The 26,969-nt window shown below is 36.0% G+C and overlaps 1 long non-coding RNA gene across 1 annotated transcript in view; it reads right to left on the bottom strand.

The window, feature by feature from the left end:
- LOC141376630 (uncharacterized) overlaps positions 1-21,885 on the bottom strand; it is a 93,277-nt gene extending 71,392 nt beyond the window's left edge. The window contains exon 1 of the long non-coding RNA XR_012387219.1: positions 21,169-21,885. This is a non-coding gene — a long non-coding RNA (uncharacterized lncRNA). The remainder of the gene's footprint in view (positions 1-21,168) is intronic.
- Between the last annotated feature and the right edge of the window lie 5,084 nt (positions 21,886-26,969).

Here is a 26,969-nt window from a genome sequence, read left to right as displayed (position 1 = left end):
AAATGCATTCAACAGACCTATATGACAGTGCATTGCTGTAGAGGACAAATAAAACACGAGACAGGTGTTTAGAAAGAGTATAGTTTATTTAGTTTGACATGCAAACTTATCTAAACAAGACACACTTTCAGAAAACAGCCCGGAAACATTATAATGCGCGCGCTCGTGAATATAACCCGCGGTTGTCTTCAACTGTTGTCTTCAATAGTCCTTCTTTGCTCAACAACTGAGCTGAAAAACAAAGCAAAACATTACAACAGTCAGACATGGAGCAAAGAGCATAGAATTACCAAGAGGCGACACTCTACAATTTGGGAAACAATAACGCGTTTTTAGAATAAAATAAATAAATAAAAAGCAGCTGCTTTCCATCGCGACAGCAATGACGAGCGATCGCTATCACTTGAAACTGGCGGAATCCGGGTCTGTTGCTCTTGGTCATTCTAAGCTCTTTGCTAAAGGTTTAATCATAACAGTTACCATGGTTTCTATTTCAAACTATAGTAAACTAAAGTTTGAAACTATAGTTTAAAATAGAAGATGAGTGGGCCTCGCTACTCCCACCCACCATAACCCTCGCAGCGAGGCCCCACTACCGGCCGCCCGTGTTTCCCCGAGGGTCCTCGGGGGTTGTGTTCTCCCTGCCTAGGGCTCTAAAGCCGCCTCGCTGACAGAGCACACGAGCTTTATAGGAATGCATATGCAAATTTTTACAAGGCACGTCACTGTTGTCTCGCTGTCATGGCGAGCGCTGAGGAGGGCTCCCCTGATTGGACCACAGAGACTAGAGGGAATCTGCGTCAGGGCGAGTTGCCGTCTGCTGTGGACAAAAATATATTAAATATATTTAATATATATTTTTAAATTTTTGGTGCTGTGTAATATTCGGAGATACTTTATACGGTTCCTTTTACAGCATCCATGGTGTAAATTAAGCGTTTCCGGCGAATTGAATGCCAATGCAAAATCCGGTGCGTTTAAGGTCTGTTTTCTTTCAAAATCAGCGATCTCCACAAGCTGAGTGATATCCGATTTGAAGTGGGTCTCAGATTGTACAAGAAGCACTGCATTAAATTACATTTCCCCCGCCATATCCTTATAATATGAGCAATATATTTTACCCCAGTATATTCAATGGAGCTTCTGCGTTAGCCTGCCGATTCTGACGGGCGCGTGCGAGTAAACAGCTTTTTGTCTCGTTTTACGCTTGAGCAACTAAATAAATGCAAAAGTTTATTTAACTGAATGTATGTTAATGACATTACAACATCGATGCTGTATAAGGAACCGTATAAAATGGAAAAAAAGTTCACAATAACAGGTCACCGGAAGTGTATCAGCATGGAAACAGCACTAGCTCGGCATATACCCTATTTAAATAGGAACTTATATACATCTAATATATCTAGAAAACTACAGGAGTATTACATACTAAGCAACAGAATCCTGTGGTGCCACAGAAATGTTTAAGTGATACCACACACTACCACAAGAATACCGCAGGAGTATTACATACTGTACAACACAGAATCCTGTGGTAAAACATCCCAAAAAAACAACAAAGTACTACACAATCATCACATGGTTTTTGTTTTGTACATTTGATGGTTTACCACATGAAATACCACATGCTACCACAAAAATATTACAGGAATATAACTGTAATACCACACGCTCTACCACAAGAATATCCCAGGAATATTACATATTGTATAACAGAATCCTGTGGTAAATACTACCACAATATGAAAGTGATACACTACCACAAGAATACTACAGGAGTATCACATACTGTACAGCACAGAATCATGTGGTAAAACGTAAAAAAAAACAACAAAGTACTACACAGTTACCACATAACATTTGATGGTTTACCACATAGAATACCGCAGGTAATGTTTGTAATGGAGGGTGTCGGTCATCTTGTTGTTTCAATTGCAAATTTATTCCAGTACACAAACATTTGCACACTGAAAAGTTTTTACAATAAATATGAATACATGTGATGTTACTTTGTAAGAATAGGTATTTCTTAATTAAACGACTTAAATGCAGAACATACTGATTTTACCTTGCACTGAGAAAAAAAAATGTTTTAGAAAAAAACAGAACAAAAAAGCTAATTCTTGTGATATTGTACTGCAGAAATTGCTGTAGCAATCCTGTGATATTTAGCTGTGTTGGTATTACCACACAAAAACAACAGAGAAACCACATACTTCATCCAATGGTAAATTCCTGTGAAATTTCACTGCAGAAAGTGCTGTAGTAATCCTGTCATATTTAGCTTTGCTCATTTTTTTGTGTGGTAAATTTATGTTGTACTGCTGAAATACCACAGGATTACCACAGGACATTTTTGTAAATCCGGTCGCACACCAGAAGCGAACTTAAGTCCAACTTTTGTGCTACAGAAAAGCCCAACAGTTTGTAACGACATAAGGGCATGTGCTAGCTAGACAATATTTTAAATGTCATCCTCTAGTATTAATTATCATAAAAATTCACATTTTCAAAAGAACTCCTCGTATTATAGTAAAACAGATAGTGAAGGGTTAACTAGTGAGTCTTTTCGTCATTTTATTTGATTTCTTTTTTATTACTACAGGTTTGGAACAACATGAGGATCAGATTATTTATTATTATTATTAATTTATTTTTTTGCTTTGGATGAAGTTTTTATATTTTTATTGTTTTTATTCAATGATATGTGCATGATTGTGATAAATGTAGGCAGTTCCTTTGAAAATATGCTATGTACCAGGGATGTCAAACTCCTGGAGGGCCGCAGCCCAGCAGAATTTAGTTCCAGCCCTGCTTCAACACACTACCTTTAGATTTAGTTTGATCAGGTGTGTTTAATTAGTATAACTGCAGTGTTACCCTGTAGATTGTGCAGTAAATAACTGTAAAATAGCCAGTGTTTTGATGTAATAAAAGGAAACAGTATTTTACTGTAAAAGGAGTAGACTTTGTATGAAATTGTGTAGTGCAAAGAATAAATTACAGTAATTTATTTTATGTACTCATTACAACTTTGACAATAAATAGCAAATTACTGTTCAACCATTACCGTCCCATCCACTCTGATGCTTTATGTTGCTAGACGTGCATTTTGAAGGCTGAAAACAATGATTTGGGCATCACCACACACTCCCACAGGCTGTCTGTCTTAAAAAGTTTTCAGAAAATGCTGGCCCTTTAAGGGAGTCAGGTGTTTGATTTGTTTACTGCTGAGTGTGCTTCATTCTCTGTCCATCAATTCAGATGTAGAGTCTGATATGTTTTAGGCTTTAAATAAGAATCTACAATGAGTAAGTAAAATGTGTTCAAATGTTTTTGAGGGTTTCTAAAATAAGGCTGTGTTTTAAGTTATATTGTTGTTATCTTGAACTGTGTACTTGAAAGCTACATTGTTAGCTAGTTAGCCCCTCCTCATATAACTTCTTACATTTATTGTATATTGCATACTGCCATAATGTACAGATGTTAACAGTTTTATGTATCTTTCTGGCAACTAAGGCAAAATTAAATTCCATCGCCTCAGTAAGGTAACATGTGCACAGAAATCATCACAGGGAATCACAAAAACATATGATACACTTAACCATCCACACACAAAAGCTCCACTGTCAGCTCCCAGGTTGTGAGTTTGTTGCTAAGTATTTTTCAGAGCTGTGTTTCCACCTATGAATTTATATTAGAAACAATAGAAAAGTTTGTTGTCATGAGATTTTTTTAAGTATAAAATATTGGATTCTTTGGTTTTTCGGTGTTGCCGACTTTATTTTTGTTTATATAATTATTTGTAACTTTTTATTGAGAATTGAGTTTTTAATTATTTTAAACTTTAACATTTAAAATATATATATTTTTTTTTTGCATGGTCAGCATTGAGGAGAGAGTAACACATTTCACCGCAGCACTTTGTGTGTGTGTGTGTGTGTGTGTGTGTGTGTGTGTGTGTATAATACCTATACCTGCTGCAGTCAACCTAAAACCTACAGTAGGTTGACATAAAACGAAAATAACACCCATTCTTGTCTTAGGACATTTTATTTGGCAAATTTTAAAATAACAGTAAGTATATGTGACATGTTAAATATATAGTATAATTTGCTGGTTTTAAACATACAGAATAATAATAAATATAGTTATGAAACAACCATAACACCAAATGTTGACTAATGAAAGTACATTTATAACAACTATTTATTTGTTAGACTTCTGTATTGTCAAACCATGTTGCATACAAATGCATTCAACAGACCTATATGACAGTGCATTGCTGTAGAGGACAAATAAAACACGAGACAGGTGTTTAGAAAGAGTATAGTTTATTTAGTTTGACATGCAAACTTATCTAAACAAGACACACTTTCAGAAAACAGCCCGGAAACATTATAATGCGCGCGCTCGTGAATATAACCCGCGGTTGTCTTCAACTGTTGTCTTCAATAGTCCTTCTTTGCTCAACAACTGAGCTGAAAAACAAAGCAAAACATTACAACAGTCAGACATGGAGCAAAGAGCATAGAATTACCAAGAGGCGACACTCTACAATTTGGGAAACAATAACGCGTTTTTAGAATAAAATAAATAAATAAAAAGCAGCTGCTTTCCATCGCGACAGCAATGACGAGCGATCGCTATCACTTGAAACTGGCGGAATCCGGGTCTGTTGCTCTTGGTCATTCTAAGCTCTTTGCTAAAGGTTTAATCATAACAGTTACCATGGTTTCTATTTCAAACTATAGTAAACTAAAGTTTGAAACTATAGTTTAAAATAGAAGATGAGTGGGCCTCGCTACTCCCACCCACCATAACCCTCGCAGCGAGGCCCCACTACCGGCCGCCCGTGTTTCCCCGAGGGTCCTCGGGGGTTGTGTTCTCCCTGCCTAGGGCTCAAAGGCCGCCTCGCTGACAGAGCACACGAGCTTTATAGGAATGCATATGCAAATTTTTACAAGGCACGTCACTGTTGTCTCGCTGTCATGGCGAGCGCTGAGGAGGGCTCCCCTGATTGGACCACAGAGACTAGGGAATCTGCGTCAGGGCGAGTTGCCGTCTGCTGTGGACAAAAATATATTAAATATATTTAATATATATTTTTACATTTTTGGTGCTGTGTAATATTCTGAGATACTTTATACGGTTCCTTTTACAGCATCCATGGTGTAAATTAAGCGTTTCCGGCGAATTGAATGCCAATGCAAAATCCGGTGCGTTTAAGGTCTGTTTTCTTTCAAAATCAGCGATCTCCACAAGCTGAGTGATATCCGATTTAAAGTGGGTCTCAGATTGTACAAGAAGCACTGCATTAAATTACATTTCCCCCGCCATATCCTTATAATATGAGCAATATATTTTACCCCAGTATATTCAATGGAGCTTCTGCGTTAGCCTGCCGATTCTGACGGGCGCGTGCGAGTAAACAGCTTTTTGTCTCGTTTTACGCTTGAGCAACTAAATAAATGCAAAAGTTTATTTAACTGAATGTATGTTAATGACATTACAACATCGATGCTGTATAAGGAACCGTATAAAATGGAAAAAAAGTTCACAATAACAGGTCACCGGAAGTGTATCAGCATGGAAACAGCACTAGCTCGGCATATACCCTATTTAAATAGGAACTTATATACATCTAATATATCTAGAAAACTACAGGAGTATTACATACTAAGCAACAGAATCCTGTGGTGCCACAGAAATGTTTAAGTGATACCACACACTACCACAAGAATACCGCAGGAGTATTACATACTGTACAACACAGAATCCTGTGGTAAAACATCCCAAAAAAACAACAAAGTACTACACAATCATCACATGGTTTTTGTTTTGTACATTTGATGGTTTACCACATGAAATACCACATGCTACCACAAAAATATTACAGGAATATAACTGTAATACCACACGCTCTACCACAAGAATATCCCAGGAATATTACATATTGTATAACAGAATCCTGTGGTAAATACTACCACAATATGAAAGTGATACACTACCACAAGAATACTACAGGAGTATCACATACTGTACAGCACAGAATCATGTGGTAAAACGTCCCAAAAAACAACAAAGTACTACACAGTTACCACATAACATTTGATGGTTTACCACATAGAATACCGCAGGTAATGTTTTTAATGGAGGGTGTCGGTCATCTTGTTGTTTCAATTGCAAATTTATTCCAGTACACAAACATTTGCACACTGAAAAGTTTTTACAATAAATATGAATGCATGTGATGTTACTTTGTAAGAATAGGTATTTCTTAATTAAACGACTTAAATGCAGAACATACTGATTTTACCTTGCACTGAGAAAAAAAAAAATGTTTTAGAAAAAAACAGAACAAAAAAGCTAATTCTTGTGATATTGTACTGCAGAAATTGCTGTAGCAATCCTGTGATATTTAGCTGTGTTGGTATTACCACACAAAAACAACAGAGAAACCACATACTTCATCCAATGGTAAATTTCTGTGAAATTTCACTGCAGAAAGTGCTGTAGTAATCCTGTCATATTTAGCTTTGCTCATTTTTTTGTGTGGTAAATTTATGTTGTACTGCTGAAATACCACAGGATTACCACAGGACATTTTTGTAAATCCGGTCGCACACCAGAAGCGAACTTAAGTCCAACTTTTGTGCTACAGAAAAGCCCAACAGTTTGTAACGACATAAGGGCATGTGCTAGCTAGACAATATTTTAAATGTCATCCTCTAGTATTAATTATCATAAAAATTCACATTTTCAAAAGAACTCCTCGTATTATAGTAAAACAGATAGTGAAGGGTTAACTAGTGAGTCTTTTCGGCATTTTATTTGATTTCTTTTTTATTACTACAGGTTTGGAACAACATGAGGATCAGATTATTTATTATTATTATTAATTTATTTTTTTGCTTTGGATGAAGTTTTTATATTTTTATTGTTTTTATTCAATGATATGTGCATGATTGTGATAAATGTAGGCAGTTCCTTTGAAAATATGCTATGTACCAGGGATGTCAAACTCCTGGAGGGCCGCAGCCCAGCAGAATTTAGTTCCAGCCCTGCTTCAACACACTACCTTTAGATTTAGTTTGATCAGGTGTGTTTAATTAGTATAACTGCAGTGTTACCCTGTAGATTGTGCAGTAAATAACTGTAAAATAGCCAGTGTTTTGCTGTAATAAAAGGAAACAGTATTTTACTGTAAAAGGAGTAGACTTTGTATGAAATTGTGTAGTGCAAAGAATAAATTACAGTAATTTATTTTATGTACTCATTACAACTTTGACAATAAATAGCAAATTACTGTTCAACCATTACCGTCCCATCCACTCTGATGCTTTATGTTGCTAATTATAGAGACGTGCATTTTGAAGGCTGAAAACAATGATTTGGGCATCACCACACACTCCCACAGGCTGTCTGTCTTAAAAAGTTTTCAGAAAATGCTGGCCCTTTAAGGGAGTCAGGTGTTTGATTTGTTTACTGCTGAGTGTGCTTCATTCTCTGTCCATCAATTCAGATGTAGAGTCTGATATGTTTTAGGCTTTAAATAAGAATCTACAATGAGTAAGTAAAATGTGTTCAAATGTTTTTGAGGGTTTCTAAAATAAGGCTGTGTTTTAAGTTATATTGTTGTTATCTTGAACTGTGTACTTGAAAGCTACATTGTTAGCTAGTTAGCCCCTCCTCATATAACTTCTTACATTTAATGTATATTGCATACTGCCATAATGTACAGATGTTAACAGTTTTATGTATCTTTCTGGCAACTAAGCCAAAATTAAATTCCATCGCCTCAGTAAGGTAACATGTGCACAGAAATCATCACAGGGAATCACAAAAACATATGATACACTTAACCATCCACACACAAAAGCTCCACTGTCAGCTCCCAGGTTGTGAGTTTGTTGCTAAGTATTTTTCAGAGCTGTGTTTCCACCTATGAATTTATATTAGAAACAATAGAAAAGTTTGTTGTCATGAGATTTTTTAAGTATAAAATATTGGATTCTTTGGTTTTTCGGTGTTGCCGACTTTATTTTTGTTTATATAATTATTTGTAACTTTTTATTGAGAATTGAGTTTTTAATTATTTTAAACTTTAACATTTAAAATATATATATATTTTTTTTGCATGGTCAGCATTGAGGAGAGAGTAACACATTTCATCGCAGCACTTTGTGTGTGTGTGTGTGTGTATAATACCTATACCTGCTGCAGTCAACCTAAAACCTACAGTAGGTTGACATAAAACGAAAATAACACCCATTCTTGTTTTAGGACATTTTATTTGGCAAATTTTAAAATAACAGTAAGTATATGTGACATGTTAAATATATAGTATAATTTGCTGGTTTTAAACATACAGAATAATAATAAATATAGTTATGAAACAACCATAACACCAAATGTTGACTAATGAAAGTACATTTATAACAACTATTTATTTGTTAGACTTCTGTATTGTCAAACCATGTTGCATACAAATGCATTCAACAGACCTATATGACAGTGCATTGCTGTAGAGGACAAATAAAACACGAGACAGGTGTTTAGAAAGAGTATAGTTTATTTAGTTTGACATGCAAACTTATCTAAACAAGACACACTTTCAGAAAACAGCCCGGAAACATTATAATGCGCGCGCTCGTGAATATAACCCGCGGTTGTCTTCAACTGTTGTCTTCAATAGTCCTTCTTTGCTCAACAACTGAGCTGAAAAACAAAGCAAAACATTACAACAGTCAGACATGGAGCAAAGAGCATAGAATTACCAAGAGGCGACACTCTACAATTTGGGAAACAATAACGCGCTTTTTGAATAAAATAAATAAATAAAAAGCGGCTGCTTTCCATCGCGACAGCAATGACGAGCGATCGCTATCACTTGAAACTGGCGGAATCCGGGTCTGTTGCTCTTGGTCATTCTAAGCTCTTTGCTAAAGGTTTAATCATAACAGTTACCATGGTTTCTATTTCAAACTATAGTAAACTAAAGTTTGAAACTATAGTTTAAAATAGAAGATGAGTGGGCCTCGCTACTCCCACCCACCATAACCCTCGCAGCGAGGCCCCACTACCGGCCGCCCGTGTTTCCCCGAGGGTCCTCGGGGGTTGTGTTCTCCCTGCCTAGGGCTCAAAGGCCGCCTCGCTGACAGAGCACACGAGCTTTATAGGAATGCATATGCAAATTTTTACAAGGCACGTCACTGTTGTCTCGCTGTCATGGCGAGCGCTGAGGAGGGCTCCCCTGATTGGACCACAGAGACTAGAGGGAATCTGCGTCAGGGCGAGTTGCCGTCTGCTGTGGACAAAAATATATTAAATATATTTAATGTATATTTTTACATTTTTGGTGCTGTGTAATATTCTGAGATACTTTATACGGTTCCTTTTACAGCATCCATGGTGTAAATTAAGCGTTTCCGGCGAATTGAATGCCAATGCAAAATCCGGTGCGTTTAAGGTCTGTTTTCTTTCAAAATCAGCGATCTCCACAAGCTGAGTGATATCCGATTTAAAGTGGGTCTCAGATTGTACAAGAAGCACTGCATTAAATTACATTTCCCCCGCCATATCCTTATAATATGAGCAATATATTTTACCCCAGTATATTCAATGGAGCTTCTGCGTTAGCCTGCCGATTCTGACGGGCGCGTGCGAGTAAACAGCTTTTTGTCTCGTTTTACGCTTGAGCAACTAAATAAATGCAAAAGTTTATTTAACTGAATGTATGTTAATGACATTACAACATCGATGCTGTATAAGGAACCGTATAAAATGGAAAAAAAGTTCACAATAACAGGTCACCGGAAGTGTATCAGCATGGAAACAGCACTAGCTCGGCATATACCCTATTTAAATAGGAACTTATATACATCTAATATATCTAGAAAACTACAGGAGTATTACATACTAAGCAACAGAATCCTGTGGTGCCACAGAAATGTTTAAGTGATACCACACACTACCACAAGAATACCGCAGGAGTATTACATACTGTACAACACAGAATCCTGTGGTAAAACATCCCAAAAAAACAACAAAGTACTACACAATCATCACATGGTTTTTGTTTTGTACATTTGATGGTTTACCACATGAAATACCACATGCTACCACAAAAATATTACAGGAATATAACAGTAATACCACACGCTCTACCACAAGAATATCCCAGGAATATTACATATTGTATAACAGAATCCTGTGGTAAATACTACCACAATATGAAAGTGATACACTACCACAAGAATACTACAGGAGTATCACATACTGTACAGCACAGAATCATGTGGTAAAACGTAAAAAAAAAACAACAAAGTACTACACAGTTACCACACAACATTTGATGGTTTACCACATAGAATACCGCAGGTAATGTTTGTAATGGAGGGTGTCGGTCATCTTGTTGTTTCAATTGCAAATTTATTCCAGTACACAAACATTTGCACACTGAAAAGTTTTTACAATAAATATGAATACATGTGATGTTACTTTGTAAGAATAGGTATTTCTTAATTAAACGACTTAAATGCAGAACATACTGATTTTACCTTGCACTGAGAAAAAAAAATGTTTTAGAAAAAAACAGAACAAAAAAGCTAATTCTTGTGATATTGTACTGCAGAAATTGCTGTAGCAATCCTGTGATATTTAGCTGTGTTGGTATTACCACACAAAAACAACAGAGAAACCACATACTTCATCCAATGGTAAATTTCTGTGAAATTTCACTGCAGAAAGTGCTGTAGTAATCCTGTCATATTTAGCTTTGCTCATTTTTTTGTGTGGTAAATTTATGTTGTACTGCTGAAATACCACAGGATTACCACAGGACATTTTTGTAAATCCGGTCGCACACCAGAAGCGAACTTAAGTCCAACTTTTGTGCTACAGAAAAGCCCAACAGTTTGTAACGACATAAGGGCATGTGCTAGCTAGACAATATTTTAAATGTCATCCTCTAGTATTAATTATCATAAAAATTCACATTTTCAAAAGAACTCCTCGTATTATAGTAAAACAGATAGTGAAGGGTTAACTAGTGAGTCTTTTCGGCATTTTATTTGATTTCTTTTTTATTACTACAGGTTTGGAACAACATGAGGATCAGATTATTTATTATTATTATTAATTTATTTTTTTGCTTTGGATGAAGTTTTTATATTTTTATTGTTTTTATTCAATGATATGTGCATGATTGTGATAAATGTAGGCAGTTCCTTTGAAAATATGCTATGTACCAGGGATGTCAAACTCCTGGAGGGCCGCAGCCCAGCAGAATTTAGTTCCAGCCCTGCTTCAACACACTACCTTTAGATTTAGTTTGATCAGGTGTGTTTAATTAGTATAACTGCAGTGTTACCCTGTAGATTGTGCAGTAAATAACTGTAAAATAGCCAGTGTTTTGCTGTAATAAAAGGAAACAGTATTTTACTGTAAAAGGAGTAGACTTTGTATGAAATTGTGTAGTGCAAAGAATAAATTACAGTAATTTATTTTATGTACTCATTACAGCTTTGACAATAAATAGCAAATTACTGTTCAACCATTACCGTCCCATCCACTCTGATGCTTTATGTTGCTAATTATAGAGACGTGCATTTTGAAGGCTGAAAACAATGATTTGGGCATCACCACACACTCCCACAGGCTGTCTGTCTTAAAAAGTTTTCAGAAAATGCTGGCCCTTTAAGGGAGTCAGGTGTTTGATTTGTTTACTGCTGAGTGTGCTTCATTCTCTGTCCATCAATTCAGATGTAGAGTCTGATATGTTTTAGGCTTTAAATAAGAATCTACAATGAGTAAGTAAAATGTGTTCAAATGTTTTTGAGGGTTTCTAAAATAAGGCTGTGTTTTAAGTTATATTGTTGTTATCTTGAACTGTGTACTTGAAAGCTACATTGTTAGCTAGTTAGCCCCTCCTCATATAACTTCTTACATTTATTGTATATTGCATACTGCCATAATGTACAGATGTTAACAGTTTTATGTATCTTTCTGGCAACTAAGCCAAAATTAAATTCCATCGCCTCAGTAAGGTAACATGTGCACAGAAATCATCACAGGGAATCACAAAAACATATGATACACTTAACCATCCACACACAAAAGCTCCACTGTCAGCTCCCAGGTTGTGAGTTTGTTGCTAAGTATTTTTCAGAGCTGTGTTTCCACCTATGAATTTATATTAGAAACAATAGAAAAGTTTGTTGTCATGAGATTTTTTAAGTATAAAATATTGGATTCTTTGGTTTTTCGGTGTTGCCGACTTTATTTTTGTTTATATAATTATTTGTAACTTTTTATTGAGAATTGAGTTTTTAATTATTTTAAACTTTAACATTTAAAATATATATATATTTTTTTTGCATGGTCAGCATTGAGGAGAGAGTAACACATTTCATCGCAGCACTTTGTGTGTGTGTGTGTGTGTATAATACCTATACCTGCTGCAGTCAACCTAAAACCTACAGTAGGTTGACATAAAACGAAAATAACACCCATTCTTGTCTTCGGACATTTTATTTGGCAAATTTTAAAATAACAGTAAGTATATGTGACATGTTAAATATATAGTATAATTTGCTGGTTTTAAACATACAGAATAATAATAAATATAGTTATGAAACAACCATAACACCAAATGTTGACTAATGAAAGTACATTTATAACAACTATTTATTTGTTAGACTTCTGTATTGTCAAACCATGTTGCATACAAATGCATTCAACAGACCTATATGACAGTGCATTGCTGTAGAGGACAAATAAAACACGAGACAGGTGTTTAGAAAGAGTATAGTTTATTTAGTTTGACATGCAAACTTATCTAAACAAGACACACTTTCAGAAAACAGCCCGGAAACATTATAATGCGCGCGCTCGTGAATATAACCCGCGGTTGTCTTCAACTGTTGTCTTCAATAGTCCTTCTTTGCTCAACAACTGAGCTGAAAAACAAAGCAAAACATTACAACAGTCAGACATGGAGCAAAGAGCATAGAATTACCAAGAGGCGACACTCTACAATTTGAGAAACAATAACGCGCTTTTTGAATAAAATAAATAAATAAAAAGCAGCTGCTTTCCATCGCGACAGCAATGACGAGCGATCGCTATCACTTGAAACTGGCGGAATCCGGGTCTGTTGCTCTTGGTCATTCTAAGCTCTTTGCTAAAGGTTTAATCATAACAGTTACCATGGTTTCTATTTCAAACTATAGTAAACTAAAGTTTGAAACTATAGTTTAAAATAGAAGATGAGTGGGCCTCGCTACTCCCACCCACCATAACCCTCGCAGCGAGGCCCCACTACCGGCCGCCCGTGTTTCCCCGAGGGTCCTCGGGGGTTGTGTTCTCCCTGCCTAGGGCTCTAAAGCCGCCTCGCTGACAGAGCACACGAGCTTTATAGGAATGCATATGCAAATTTTTACAAGGCACGTCACTGTTGTCTCGCTGTCATGGCGAGCGCTGAGGAGGGCTCCCCTGATTGGACCACAGAGACTAGAGGGAATCTGCGTCAGGGCGAGTTGCCGTCTGCTGTGGACAAAAATATATTAAATATATTTAATATATATTTTTACATTTTTGGTGCTGTGTAATATTCTGAGATACTTTATACGGTTCCTTTTACAGCATCCATGGTGTAAATTAAGCGTTTCCGGCGAATTGAATGCCAATGCAAAATCCGGTGCGTTTAAGGTCTGTTTTCTTTCAAAATCAGCGATCTCCACAAGCTGAGTGATATCCGATTTAAAGTGGGTCTCAGATTGTACAAGAAGCACTGCATTAAATTACATTTCCCCCGCCATATCCTTATAATATGAGCAATATATTTTACCCCAGTATATTCAATGGAGCTTCTGCGTTAGCCTGCCGATTCTGACGGGCGCGTGCGAGTAAACAGCTTTTTGTCTCGTTTTACGCTTGAGCAACTAAATAAATGCAAAAGTTTATTTAACTGAATGTATGTTAATGACATTACAACATCGATGCTGTATAAGGAACCGTATAAAATGGAAAAAAAGTTCACAATAACAGGTCACCGGAAGTGTATCAGCATGGAAACAGCACTAGCTCGGCATATACCCTATTTAAATAGGAACTTATATACATCTAATATATCTAGAAAACTACAGGAGTATTACATACTAAGCAACAGAATCCTGTGGTGCCACAGAAATGTTTAAGTGATACCACACACTACCACAAGAATACCGCAGGAGTATTACATACTGTACAACACAGAATCCTGTGGTAAAACATCCCAAAAAAACAACAAAGTACTACACAATCATCACATGGTTTTTGTTTTGTACATTTGATGGTTTACCACATGAAATACCACATGCTACCACAAAAATATTACAGGAATATAACTGTAATACCACACGCTCTACCACAAGAATATCCCAGGAATATTACATATTGTATAACAGAATCCTGTGGTAAATACTACCACAATATGAAAGTGATACACTACCACAAGAATACTACAGGAGTATCACATACTGTACAGCACAGAATCATGTGGTAAAACGTCCCAAAAAACAACAAAGTACTACACAGTTACCACATAACATTTGATGGTTTACCACATAGAATACCGCAGGTAATGTTTGTAATGGAGGGTGTCGGTCATCTTGTTGTTTCAATTGCAAATTTATTCCAGTACACAAACATTTGCACACTGAAAAGTTTTTACAATAAATATGAATGCATGTGATGTTACGTGATGTTACTTTGTAAGAATAGGTATTTCTTAATTAAACGACTTAAATGCAGAACATACTGATTTTACCTTGCACTGAGAAAAAAAAAATGTTTTAGAAAAAAACAGAACAAAAAAGCTAATTCTTGTGATATTGTACTGCAGAAATTGCTGTAGCAATCCTGTGATATTTAGCTGTGTTGGTATTACCACACAAAAACAACAGAGAAACCACATACTTCATCCAATGGTAAATTCCTGTGAAATTTCACTGCAGAAAGTGCTGTAGTAATCCTGTCATATTTAGCTTTGCTCATTTTTTTGTGTGGTAAATTTATGTTGTACTGCTGAAATACCACAGGATTACCACAGGACATTTTTGTAAATCCGGTCGCACACCAGAAGCGAACTTAAGTCCAACTTTTGTGCTACAGAAAAGCCCAACAGTTTGTAACGACATAAGGGCATGTGCTAGCTAGACAATATTTTAAATGTCATCCTCTAGTATTAATTATCATAAAAATTCACATTTTCAAAAGAACTCCTCGTATTACAGTAAAACAGATAGTGAAGGGTTAACTAGTGAGTCTTTTCGGCATTTTATTTGATTTCTTTTTTATTACTACAGGTTTGGAACAACATGAGGATCAGATTATTTATTATTATTATTAATTTATTTTTTTGCTTTGGATGAAGTTTTTATATTTTTATTGTTTTTATTCAATGATATGTGCATGATTGTGATAAATGTAGGCAGTTCCTTTGAAAATATGCTATGTACCAGGGATGTCAAACTCCTGGAGGGCTGCAGCCCAGCAGAATTTAGTTCCAGCCCTGCTTCAACACACTACCTTTAGATTTAGTTTGATCAGGTGTGTTTAATTAGTATAACTGCAGTGTTACCCTGTAGATTGTGCAGTAAATAACTGTAAAATAGCCAGTGTTTTGATGTAATAAAAGGAAACAGTATTTTACTGTAAAAGGAGTAGACTTTGTATGAAATTGTGTAGTGCAAAGAATAAATTACAGTAATTTATTTTATGTACTCATTACAACTTTGACAATAAATAGCAAATTACTGTTCAACCATTACCGTCCCATCCACTCTGATGCTTTATGTTGCTAGACGTGCATTTTGAAGGCTGAAAACAATGATTTGGGCATCACCACACACTCCCACAGGCTGTCTGTCTTAAAAAGTTTTCAGAAAATGCTGGCCCTTTAAGGGAGTCAGGTGTTTGATTTGTTTACTGCTGAGTGTGCTTCATTCTCTGTCCATCAATTCAGATGTAGAGTCTGATATGTTTTAGGCTTTAAATAAGAATCTACAATGAGTAAGTAAAATGTGTTCAAATGTTTTTGAGGGTTTCTAAAATAAGGCTGTGTTTTAAGTTATATTGTTGTTATCTTGAACTGTGTACTTGAAAGCTACATTGTTAGCTAGTTAGCCCCTCCTCATATAACTTCTTACATTTATTGTATATTGCATACTGCCATAATGTACAGATGTTAACAGTTTTATGTATCTTTCTGGCAACTAAGCCAAAATTAAATTCCATCGCCTCAGTAAGGTAACATGTGCACAGAAATCATCACAGGGAATCACAAAAACATATGATACACTTAACCATCCACACACAAAAGCTCCACTGTCAGCTCCCAGGTTGTGAGTTTGTTGCTAAGTATTTTTCAGAGCTGTGTTTCCACCTATGAATTTATATTAGAAACAATAGAAAAGTTTGTTGTCATGAGATTTTTTTAAGTATAAAATATTGGATTCTTTGGTTTTTCGGTGTTGCCTACTTTATTTTTGTTTATATAATTATTTGTAACTTTTTATTGAGAATTGAGTTTTTAATTATTTTAAACTTTAACATTTAAAATCTCTATTTTTTTTTTTTGCATGGTCAGCATTGAGGAGAGAGTAACACATTTCACCGCAGCACTTTGTGTGTGTGTGTGTGTGTGTGTGTATAATACCTATACCTGCTGCAGTCAACCTAAAACCTACAGTAGGTTGACATAAAACGAAAATAACACCCATTCTTGTCTTAGGACATTTTATTTGGCAAATTTTAAAATAACAGTAAGTATATGTGACATGTTAAATATATAGTATAATTTGCTGGTTTTAAACATACAGAATAATAATAAATATAGTTATGAAACAACCATAACACCAAATGTTGACTAATGAAAGTACATTTATAACAACTATTTATTTGTTAGACTTCTGTATTGTCAAACCATGTTGCATACAAATGCATTCAACAGACCTATATGACAGTGCATTGCTGTAGAGGACAAATAAAACACGAGACATGTGTTTAGAAAGAGTATAGTTTATTTAGTTTGACATGCAAACTTATCTAAACAAGACACACTTTCAGAAAACAGCCCGGAAACATTATAATGCGCGCGCTCGTGAATATAACCCGCGGTTGTCTTCAACTGTTGTCTTCAATAGTCCTTCTTTGCTCAACAACTGAGCTGAAAAACAAAGCAAAACATTACAACAGTCAGACATGGAGCAAAGAGCATAGAATTACCAAGAGGCGACACTCTACAATTTGGGAAACAATAACGCGCTTTTTGAATAAAATAAATAAATAAAAAGCAGCTGCTTTCCATCGCGACAGCAATGACGAGCGATCGCTATCACTTGAAACTGGCGGAATCCGGGTCTGTTGCTCTTGGTCATTCTAAGCTCTTTGCTAAAGGTTTAATCATAACAGTTACCATGGTTTCTATTTCAAACTATAGTAAACTAAAGTTTGAAACTATAGTTTAAAATAGAAGATGAGTGGGCCTCGCTACTCCCACCCACCCACCCACCATAACCCTCGCAGCGAGGCCCCACTACCGGCCGCCCGTGTTTCCCCGAGGGTCCTCGGGGGTTGTGTTCTCCCTGCCTAGGGCTCTAAAGCCGCCTCGCTGACAGAGCACACGAGCTTTATAGGAATGCATATGCAAATTTTTACAAGGCACGTCACTGTTGTCTCGCTGTCATGGCGAGCGCTGAGGAGGGCTCCCCTGATTGGACCACAGAGACTAGAGGGAATCTGCGTCAGGGCGAGTTGCCGTCTGCTGTGGACAAAAATATATTAAATATATTTAATATATATTTTTACATTTTTGGTGCTGTGTAATATTCTGAGATACTTTATACGGTTCCTTTTACAGCATCCATGGTGTAAATTAAGCGTTTCCGGCGAATTGAATGCCAATGCAAAATCCGGTGCGTTTAAGGTCTGTTTTCTTTCAAAATCAGCGATCTCCACAAGCTGAGTGATATCCGATTTAAAGTGGGTCTCAGATTGTACAAGAAGCACTGCATTAAATTACATTTCCCCCGCCATATCCTTATAATATGAGCAATATATTTTACCCCAGTATATTCAATGGAGCTTCTGCGTTAGCCTGCCGATTCTGACGGGCGCGTGCGAGTAAACAGCTTTTTGTCTCGTTTTACGCTTGAGCAACTAAATAAATGCAAAAGTTTATTTAACTGAATGTATGTTAATGACATTACAACATCGATGCTGTATAAGGAACCGTATAAAATGGAAAAAAAGTTCACAATAACAGGTCACCGGAAGTGTATCAGCATGGAAACAGCACTAGCTCGGCATATACCCTATTTAAATAGGAACTTATATACATCTAATATATCTAGAAAACTACAGGAGTATTACATACTAAGCAACAGAATCCTGTGGTGCCACAGAAATGTTTAAGTGATACCACACACTACCACAAGAATACCGCAGGAGTATTACATACTGTACAACACAGAATCCTGTGGTAAAACATCCCAAAAAAACAACAAAGTACTACACAATCATCACATGGTTTTTGTTTTGTACATTTGATGGTTTACCACATGAAATACCACATGCTACCACAAAAATATTACAGGAATATAACTGTAATACCACACGCTCTACCACAAGAATATCCCAGGAATATTACATATTGTATAACAGAATCCTGTGGTAAATACTACCACAATATGAAAGTGATACACTACCACAAGAATACTACAGGAGTATCACATACTGTACAGCACAGAATCATGTGGTAAAACGTCCCAAAAAACAACAAAGTACTACACAGTTACCACATAACATTTGATGGTTTACCACATAGAATACCGCAGGTAATGTTTGTAATGGAGGGTGTCGGTCATCTTGTTGTTTCAATTGCAAATTTATTCCAGTACACAAACATTTGCACACTGAAAAGTTTTTACAATAAATATGAATGCATGTGATGTTACTTTGTAAGAATAGGTATTTCTTAATTAAACGACTTAAATGCAGAACATACTGATTTTACCTTGCACTGAGAAAAAAAAATGTTTTAGAAAAAAACAGAACAAAAAAGCTAATTCTTGTGATATTGTACTGCAGAAATTGCTGTAGCAATCCTGTGATATTTAGCTGTGTTGGTATTACCACACAAAAACAACAGAGAAACCACATACTTCATCCAATGGTAAATTCCTGTGAAATTTCACTGCAGAAAGTGCTGTAGTAATCCTGTCATATTTAGCTTTGCTCATTTTTTTGTGTGGTAAATTTATGTTGTACTGCTGAAATACCACAGGATTACCACAGGACATTTTTGTAAATCCGGTCGCACACCAGAAGCGAACTTAAGTCCAACTTTTGTGCTACAGAAAAGCCCAACAGTTTGTAACGACATAAGGGCATGTGCTAGCTAGACAATATTTTAAATGTCATCCTCTAGTATTAATTATCATAAAAATTCACATTTTCAAAAGAACTCCTCGTATTATAGTAAAACAGATAGTGAAGGGTTAACTAGTGAGTCTTTTCGGCATTTTATTTGATTTCTTTTTTATTACTACAGGTTTGGAACAACATGAGGATCAGATTATTTATTATTATTATTAATTTATTTTTTTGCTTTGGATGAAGTTTTTATATTTTTATTGTTTTTATTCAATGATATGTGCATGATTGTGATAAATGTAGGCAGTTCCTTTGAAAATATGCTATGTACCAGGGATGTCAAACTCCTGGAGGGCCGCAGCCCAGCAGAATTTAGTTCCAGCCCTGCTTCAACACACTACCTTTAGATTTAGTTTGATCAGGTGTGTTTAATTAGTATAACTGCAGTGTTACCCTGTAGATTGTGCAGTAAATAACTGTAAAATAGCCAGTGTTTTGCTGTAATAAAAGGAAACAGTATTTTACTGTAAAAGGAGTAGACTTTGTATGAAATTGTGTAGTGCAAAGAATAAATTACAGTAATTTATTTTATGTACTCATTACAACTTTGACAATAAATAGCAAATTACTGTTCAACCATTACCGTCCCATCCACTCTGATGCTTTATGTTGCTAGACGTGCATTTTGAAGGCTGAAAACAATGATTTGGGCATCACCACACACTCCCACAGGCTGTCTGTCTTAAAAAGTTTTCAGAAAATGCTGGCCCTTTAAGGGAGTCAGGTGTTTGATTTGTTTACTGCTGAGTGTGCTTCATTCTCTGTCCATCAATTCAGATGTAGAGTCTGATATGTTTTAGGCTTTAAATAAGAATCTACAATGAGTAAGTAAAATGTGTTCAAATGTTTTTGAGGGTTTCTAAAATAAGGCTGTGTTTTAAGTTATATTGTTGTTATCTTAAACTGTGTACTTGAAAGCTACATTGTTAGCTAGTTAGCCCCTCCTCATATATCTTCTTACATTTATTGTATATTGCATACTGCCATAATGTACAGATGTTAACAGTTTTATGTATCTTTCTGGCAACTAAGCCAAAATTAAATTCCATCGCCTCAGTAAGGTAACATGTGCACAGAAATCATCACAGGGAATCACAAAAACATATGATACACTTAACCATCCACACACAAAAGCTCCACTGTCAGCTCCCAGGTTGTGAGTTTGTTGCTAAGTATTTTTCAGAGCTGTGTTTCCACCTATGAATTTATATTAGAAACAATAGAAAAGTTTGTTGTCATGAGATTTTTTAAGTATAAAATATTGGATTCTTTGGTTTTTCGGTGTTGCCGACTTTATTTTTGTTTATATAATTATTTGTAACTTTTTATTGAGAATTGAGTTTTTAATTATTTTAAACTTTAACATTTAAAATATATATATATTTTTTTTTTGCATGGTCAGCATTGAGGAGAGAGTAACACATTTCACCGCAGCACTTTGTGTGTGTGTGTGTGTATAATACCTATACCTGCTGCAGTCAACCTAAAACCTACAGTAGGTTGACATAAAACGAAAATAACACCCATTCTTGTCTTAGGACATTTTATTTGGCAAATTTTAAAATAACAGTAAGTATATGTGACATGTTAAATATATAGTATAATTTGCTGGTTTTAAACATACAGAATAATAATAAATATAGTTATGAAACAACCATAACACCAAATGTTGACTAATAAAAGTACATTTATAACAACTATTTATTTGTTAGACTTCTGTATTGTCAAACCATGTTGCATACAAATGCATTCAACAGACCTATATGACAGTGCATTGCTGTAGAGGACAAATAAAACACGAGACAGGTGTTTAGAAAGAGTATAGTTTATTTAGTTTGACATGCAAACTTATCTAAACAAGACACACTTTCAGAAAACAGCCCGGAAACATTATAATGCGCGCGCTCGTGAATATAACCCGCGGTTGTCTTCAACTGTTGTCTTCAATAGTCCTTCTTTGCTCAACAACTGAGCTGAAAAACAAAGCAAAACATTACAACAGTCAGACATGGAGCAAAGAGCATAGAATTACCAAGAGGCGACACTCTACAATTTGGGAAACAATAACGCGCTTTTTGAATAAAATAAATAAATAAAAAGCAGCTGCTTTCCATCGCGACAGCAATGACGAGCGATCGCTATCACTTGAAACTGGCGGAATCCGGGTCTGTTGCTCTTGGTCATTCTAAGCTCTTTGCTAAAGGTTTAATCATAACAGTTACCATGGTTTCTATTTCAAACTATAGTAAACTAAAGTTTGAAACTATAGTTTAAAATAGAAGATGAGTGGGCCTCGCTACTCCCACCCACCATAACCCTCGCAGCGAGGCCCCACTACCGGCCGCCCGTGTTTCCCCGAGGGTCCTCGGGGGTTGTGTTCTCCCTGCCTAGGGCTCAAAGGCCGCCTCGCTGACAGAGCACACGAGCTTTATAGGAATGCATATGCAAATTTTTACAAGGCACGTCACTGTTGTCTCGCTGTCATGGCGAGCGCTGAGGAGGGCTCCCCTGATTGGACCACAGAGACTAGAGGGAATCTGCGTCAGGGCGAGTTGCCGTCTGCTGTGGACAAAAATATATTAAATATATTTAATATATATTTTTACATTTTTGGTGCTGTGTAATATTCTGAGATACTTTATACGGTTCCTTTTACAGCATCCATGGTGTAAATTAAGCGTTTCCGGCGAATTGAATGCCAATGCAAAATCCGGTGCGTTTAAGGTCTGTTTTCTTTCAAAATCAGCGATCTCCACAAGCTGAGTGATATCCGATTTAAAGTGGGTCTCAGATTGTACAAGAAGCACTGCATTAAATTACATTTCCCCCGCCATATCCTTATAATATGAGCAATATATTTTACCCCAGTATATTCAATGGAGCTTCTGCGTTAGCCTGCCGATTCTGACGGGCGCGTGCGAGTAAACAGCTTTTTGTCTCGTTTTACGCTTGAGCAACTAAATAAATGCAAAAGTTTATTTAACTGAATGTATGTTAATGACATTACAACATCGATGCTGTATAAGGAACCGTATAAAATGGAAAAAAAGTTCACAATAACAGGTCACCGGAAGTGTATCAGCATGGAAACAGCACTAGCTCGGCATATACCCTATTTAAATAGGAACTTATATACATCTAATATATCTAGAAAACTACAGGAGTATTACATACTAAGCAACAGAATCCTGTGGTGCCACAGAAATGTTTAAGTGATACCACACACTACCACAAGAATACCGCAGGAGTATTACATACTGTACAACACAGAATCCTGTGGTAAAACATCCCAAAAAAACAACAAAGTACTACACAATCATCACATGGTTTTTGTTTTGTACATTTGATGGTTTACCACATGAAATACCACATGCTACCACAAAAATATTACAGGAATATAACTGTAATACCACACGCTCTACCACAAGAATATCCCAGGAATATTACATATTGTATAACAGAATCCTGTGGTAAATACTACCACAATATGAAAGTGATACACTACCACAAGAATACTACAGGAGTATCACATACTGTACAGCACAGAATCATGTGGTAAAACGTCCCAAAAAACAACAAAGTACTACACAGTTACCACATAACATTTGATGGTTTACCACATAGAATACCGCAGGTAATGTTTGTAATGGAGGGTGTCGGTCATCTTGTTGTTTTAATTGCAAATTTATTCCAGTACACAAACATTTGCACACTGAAAAGTTTTTACAATAAATATGAATGCATGTGATGTTACTTTGTAAGAATAGGTATTTCTTAATTAAACGACTTAAATGCAGAACATACTGATTTTACCTTGCACTGAGAAAAAAAAAATGTTTTAGAAAAAAACAGAACAAAAAAGCTAATTCTTGTGATATTGTACTGCAGAAATTGCTGTAGCAATCCTGTGATATTTAGCTGTGTTGGTATTACCACACAAAAACAACAGAGAAACCACATACTTCATCCAATGGTAAATTCCTGTGAAATTTCACTGCAGAAAGTGCTGTAGTAATCCTGTCATATTTAGCTTTGCTCATTTTTTTGTGTGGTAAATTTATGTTGTACTGCTGAAATACCACAGGATTACCACAGGACATTTTTGTAAATCCGGTCGCACACCAGAAGCGAACTTAAGTCCAACTTTTGTGCTACAGAAAAGCCCAACAGTTTGTAACGACATAAGGGCATGTGCTAGCTAGACAATATTTTAAATGTCATCCTCTAGTATTAATTATCATAAAAATTCACATTTTCAAAAGAACTCCTCGTATTACAGTAAAACAGATAGTGAAGGGTTAACTAGTGAGTCTTTTCTTCATTTTATTTGATTTCTTTTTTATTACTACAGGTTTGGAACAACATGAGGATCAGATTATTTATTATTATTATTAATTTATTTTTTTGCTTTGGATGAAGTTTTTATATTTTTATTGTTTTTATTCAATGATATGTGCATGATTGTGATAAATGTAGGCAGTTCCTTTGAAAATATGCTATGTACCAGGGATGTCAAACTCCTGGAGGGCCGCAGCCCAGCAGAATTTAGTTCCAGCCCTGCTTCAACACACTACCTTTAGATTTAGTTTGATCAGGTGTGTTTAATTAGTATAACTGCAGTGTTACCCTGTAGATTGTGCAGTAAATAACTGTAAAATAGCCAGTGTTTTGCTGTAATAAAAGGAAACAGTATTTTACTGTAAAAGGAGTAGACTTTGTATGAAATTGTGTAGTGCAAAGAATAAATTACAGTAATTTATTTTATGTACTCATTACAACTTTGACAATAAATAGCAAATTACTGTTCAACCATTACCGTCCCATCCACTCTGATGCTTTATGTTGCTAATTATAGAGACGTGCATTTTGAAGGCTGAAAACAATGATTTGGGCATCACCACACACTCCCACAGGCTGTCTGTCTTAAAAAGTTTTCAGAAAATGCTGGCCCTTTAAGGGAGTCAGGTGTTTGATTTGTTTACTGCTGAGTGTGCTTCATTCTCTGTCCATCAATTCAGATGTAGAGTCTGATATGTTTTAGGCTTTAAATAAGAATCTACAATGAGTAAGTAAAATGTGTTCAAATGTTTTTGAGGGTTTCTAAAATAAGGCTGTGTTTTAAGTTATATTGTTGTTATCTTGAACTGTGTACTTGAAAGCTACATTGTTAGCTAGTTAGCCCCTCCTCATATAACTTCTTACATTTATTGTATATTGCATACTGCCATAATGTACAGATGTTAACAGTTTTATGTATCTTTCTGGCAACTAAGCCAAAATTAAATTCCATCGCCTCAGTAAGGTAACATGTGCACAGAAATCATCACAGGGAATCACAAAAACATATGATACACTTAACCATCCACACACAAAAGCTCCACTGTCAGCTCCCAGGTTGTGAGTTTGTTGCTAAGTATTTTTCAGAGCTGTGTTTCCACCTATGAATTTATATTAGAAACAATAGAAAAGTTTGTTGTCATGAGATTTTTTAAGTATAAAATATTGGATTCTTTGGTTTTTCGGTGTTGCCGACTTTATTTTTGTTTATATAATTATTTGTAACTTTTTATTGAGAATTGAGTTTTTAATTATTTTAAACTTTAACATTTAAAATATATATATATATTTTTTTTGCATGGTCAGCATTGAGGAGAGAGTAACACATTTCACCGCAGCACTTTGTGTGTGTGTGTGTGTGTGTATATTACCTATACCTGCTGCAGTCAACCTAAAACCTACAGTAGGTTGACATAAAACGAAAATAACACCCATTCTTGTCTTAGGACATTTTATTTGGCAAATTTTAAAATAACAGTAAGTATATGTGACATGTTAAATATATAGTATAATTTGCTGGTTTTAAACATACAGAATAATAATAAATATAGTTATGAAACAACCATAACACCAAATGTTGACTAATGAAAGTACATTTATAACAACTATTTATTTGTTAGACTTCTGTATTGTCAAACCATGTTGCATACAAATGCATTCAACAGACCTATATGACAGTGCATTGCTGTAGAGGACAAATAAAACACGAGACAGGTGTTTAGAAAGAGTATAGTTTATTTAGTTTGACATGCAAACTTATCTAAACAAGACACACTTTCAGAAAACAGCCCGGAAACATTATAATGCGCGCGCTCGTGAATATAACCCGCGGTTGTCTTCAACTGTTGTCTTCAATAGTCCTTCTTTGCTCAACAACTGAGCTGAAAAACAAAGCAAAACATTACAACAGTCAGACATGGAGCAAAGAGCATAGAATTACCAAGAGGCGACACTCTACAATTTGGGAAACAATAACGCGCTTTTTGAATAAAATAAATAAATAAAAAGCAGCTGCTTTCCATCGCGACAGCAATGACGAGCGATCGCTATCACTTGAAACTGGCGGAATCCGGGTCTGTTGCTCTTGGTCATTCTAAGCTCTTTGCTAAAGGTTTAATCATAACAGTTACCATGGTTTCTATTTCAAACTATAGTAAACTAAAGTTTGAAACTATAGTTTAAAATAGAAGATGAGTGGGCCTCGCTACTCCCACCCACCATAACCCTCGCAGCGAGGCCCCACTACCGGCCGCCCGTGTTTCCCCGAGGGTCCTCGGGGGTTGTGTTCTCCCTGCCTAGGGCTCAAAAGCCGCCTCGCTGACTGAGCACACGAGCTTTATAGGAATGCATATGCAAATTTTTACAAGGCACGTCACTGTTGTCTCGCTGTCATGGCGAGCGCTGAGGAGGGCTCCCCTGATTGGACCACAGAGACTAGAGGGAATCTGCGTCAGGGCGAGTTGCCGTCTGCTGTGGACAAAAATATATTAAATATATTTAATATACATTTTTACATTTTTGGTGCTGTGTAATATTCTGAGATACTTTATACGGTTCCTTTTACAGCATCCATGGTGTAAATTAAGCGTTTCCGGCGAATTGAATGCCAATGCAAAATCCGGTGCGTTTAAGGTCTGTTTTCTTTCAAAATCAGCGATCTCCACAAGCTGAGTGATATCCGATTTAAAGTGGGTCTCAGATTGTACAAGAAGCACTGCATTAAATTACATTTCCCCCGCCATATCCTTATAATATGAGCAATATATTTTACCCCAGTATATTCAATGGAGCTTCTGCGTTAGCCTGCCGATTCTGACGGGCGCGTGCGAGTAAACAGCTTTTTGTCTCGTTTTACGCTTGAGCAACTAAATAAATGCAAAAGTTTATTTAACTGAATGTATGTTAATGACATTACAACATCGATGCTGTATAAGGAACCGTATAAAATGGAAAAAAAAGTTCACAATAACAGGTCACCGGAAGTGTATCAGCATGGAAACAGCACTAGCTCGGCATATACCCTATTTAAATAGGAACTTATATACATCTAATATATCTAGAAAACTACAGGAGTATTACATACTAAGCAACAGGATCCTGTGGTGCCACAGAAATGTTTAAGTGATACCACACACTACCACAAGAATACC

Source organism: Danio rerio, chromosome 11 (assembly GCF_049306965.1).
Source record: "Danio rerio strain Tuebingen ecotype United States chromosome 11, GRCz12tu, whole genome shotgun sequence".
Classification (NCBI taxonomy): Eukaryota; Metazoa; Chordata; class Actinopteri; order Cypriniformes; family Danionidae; genus Danio; species Danio rerio.
This window is presented reverse-complemented; position numbering and strand designations above follow the sequence as displayed.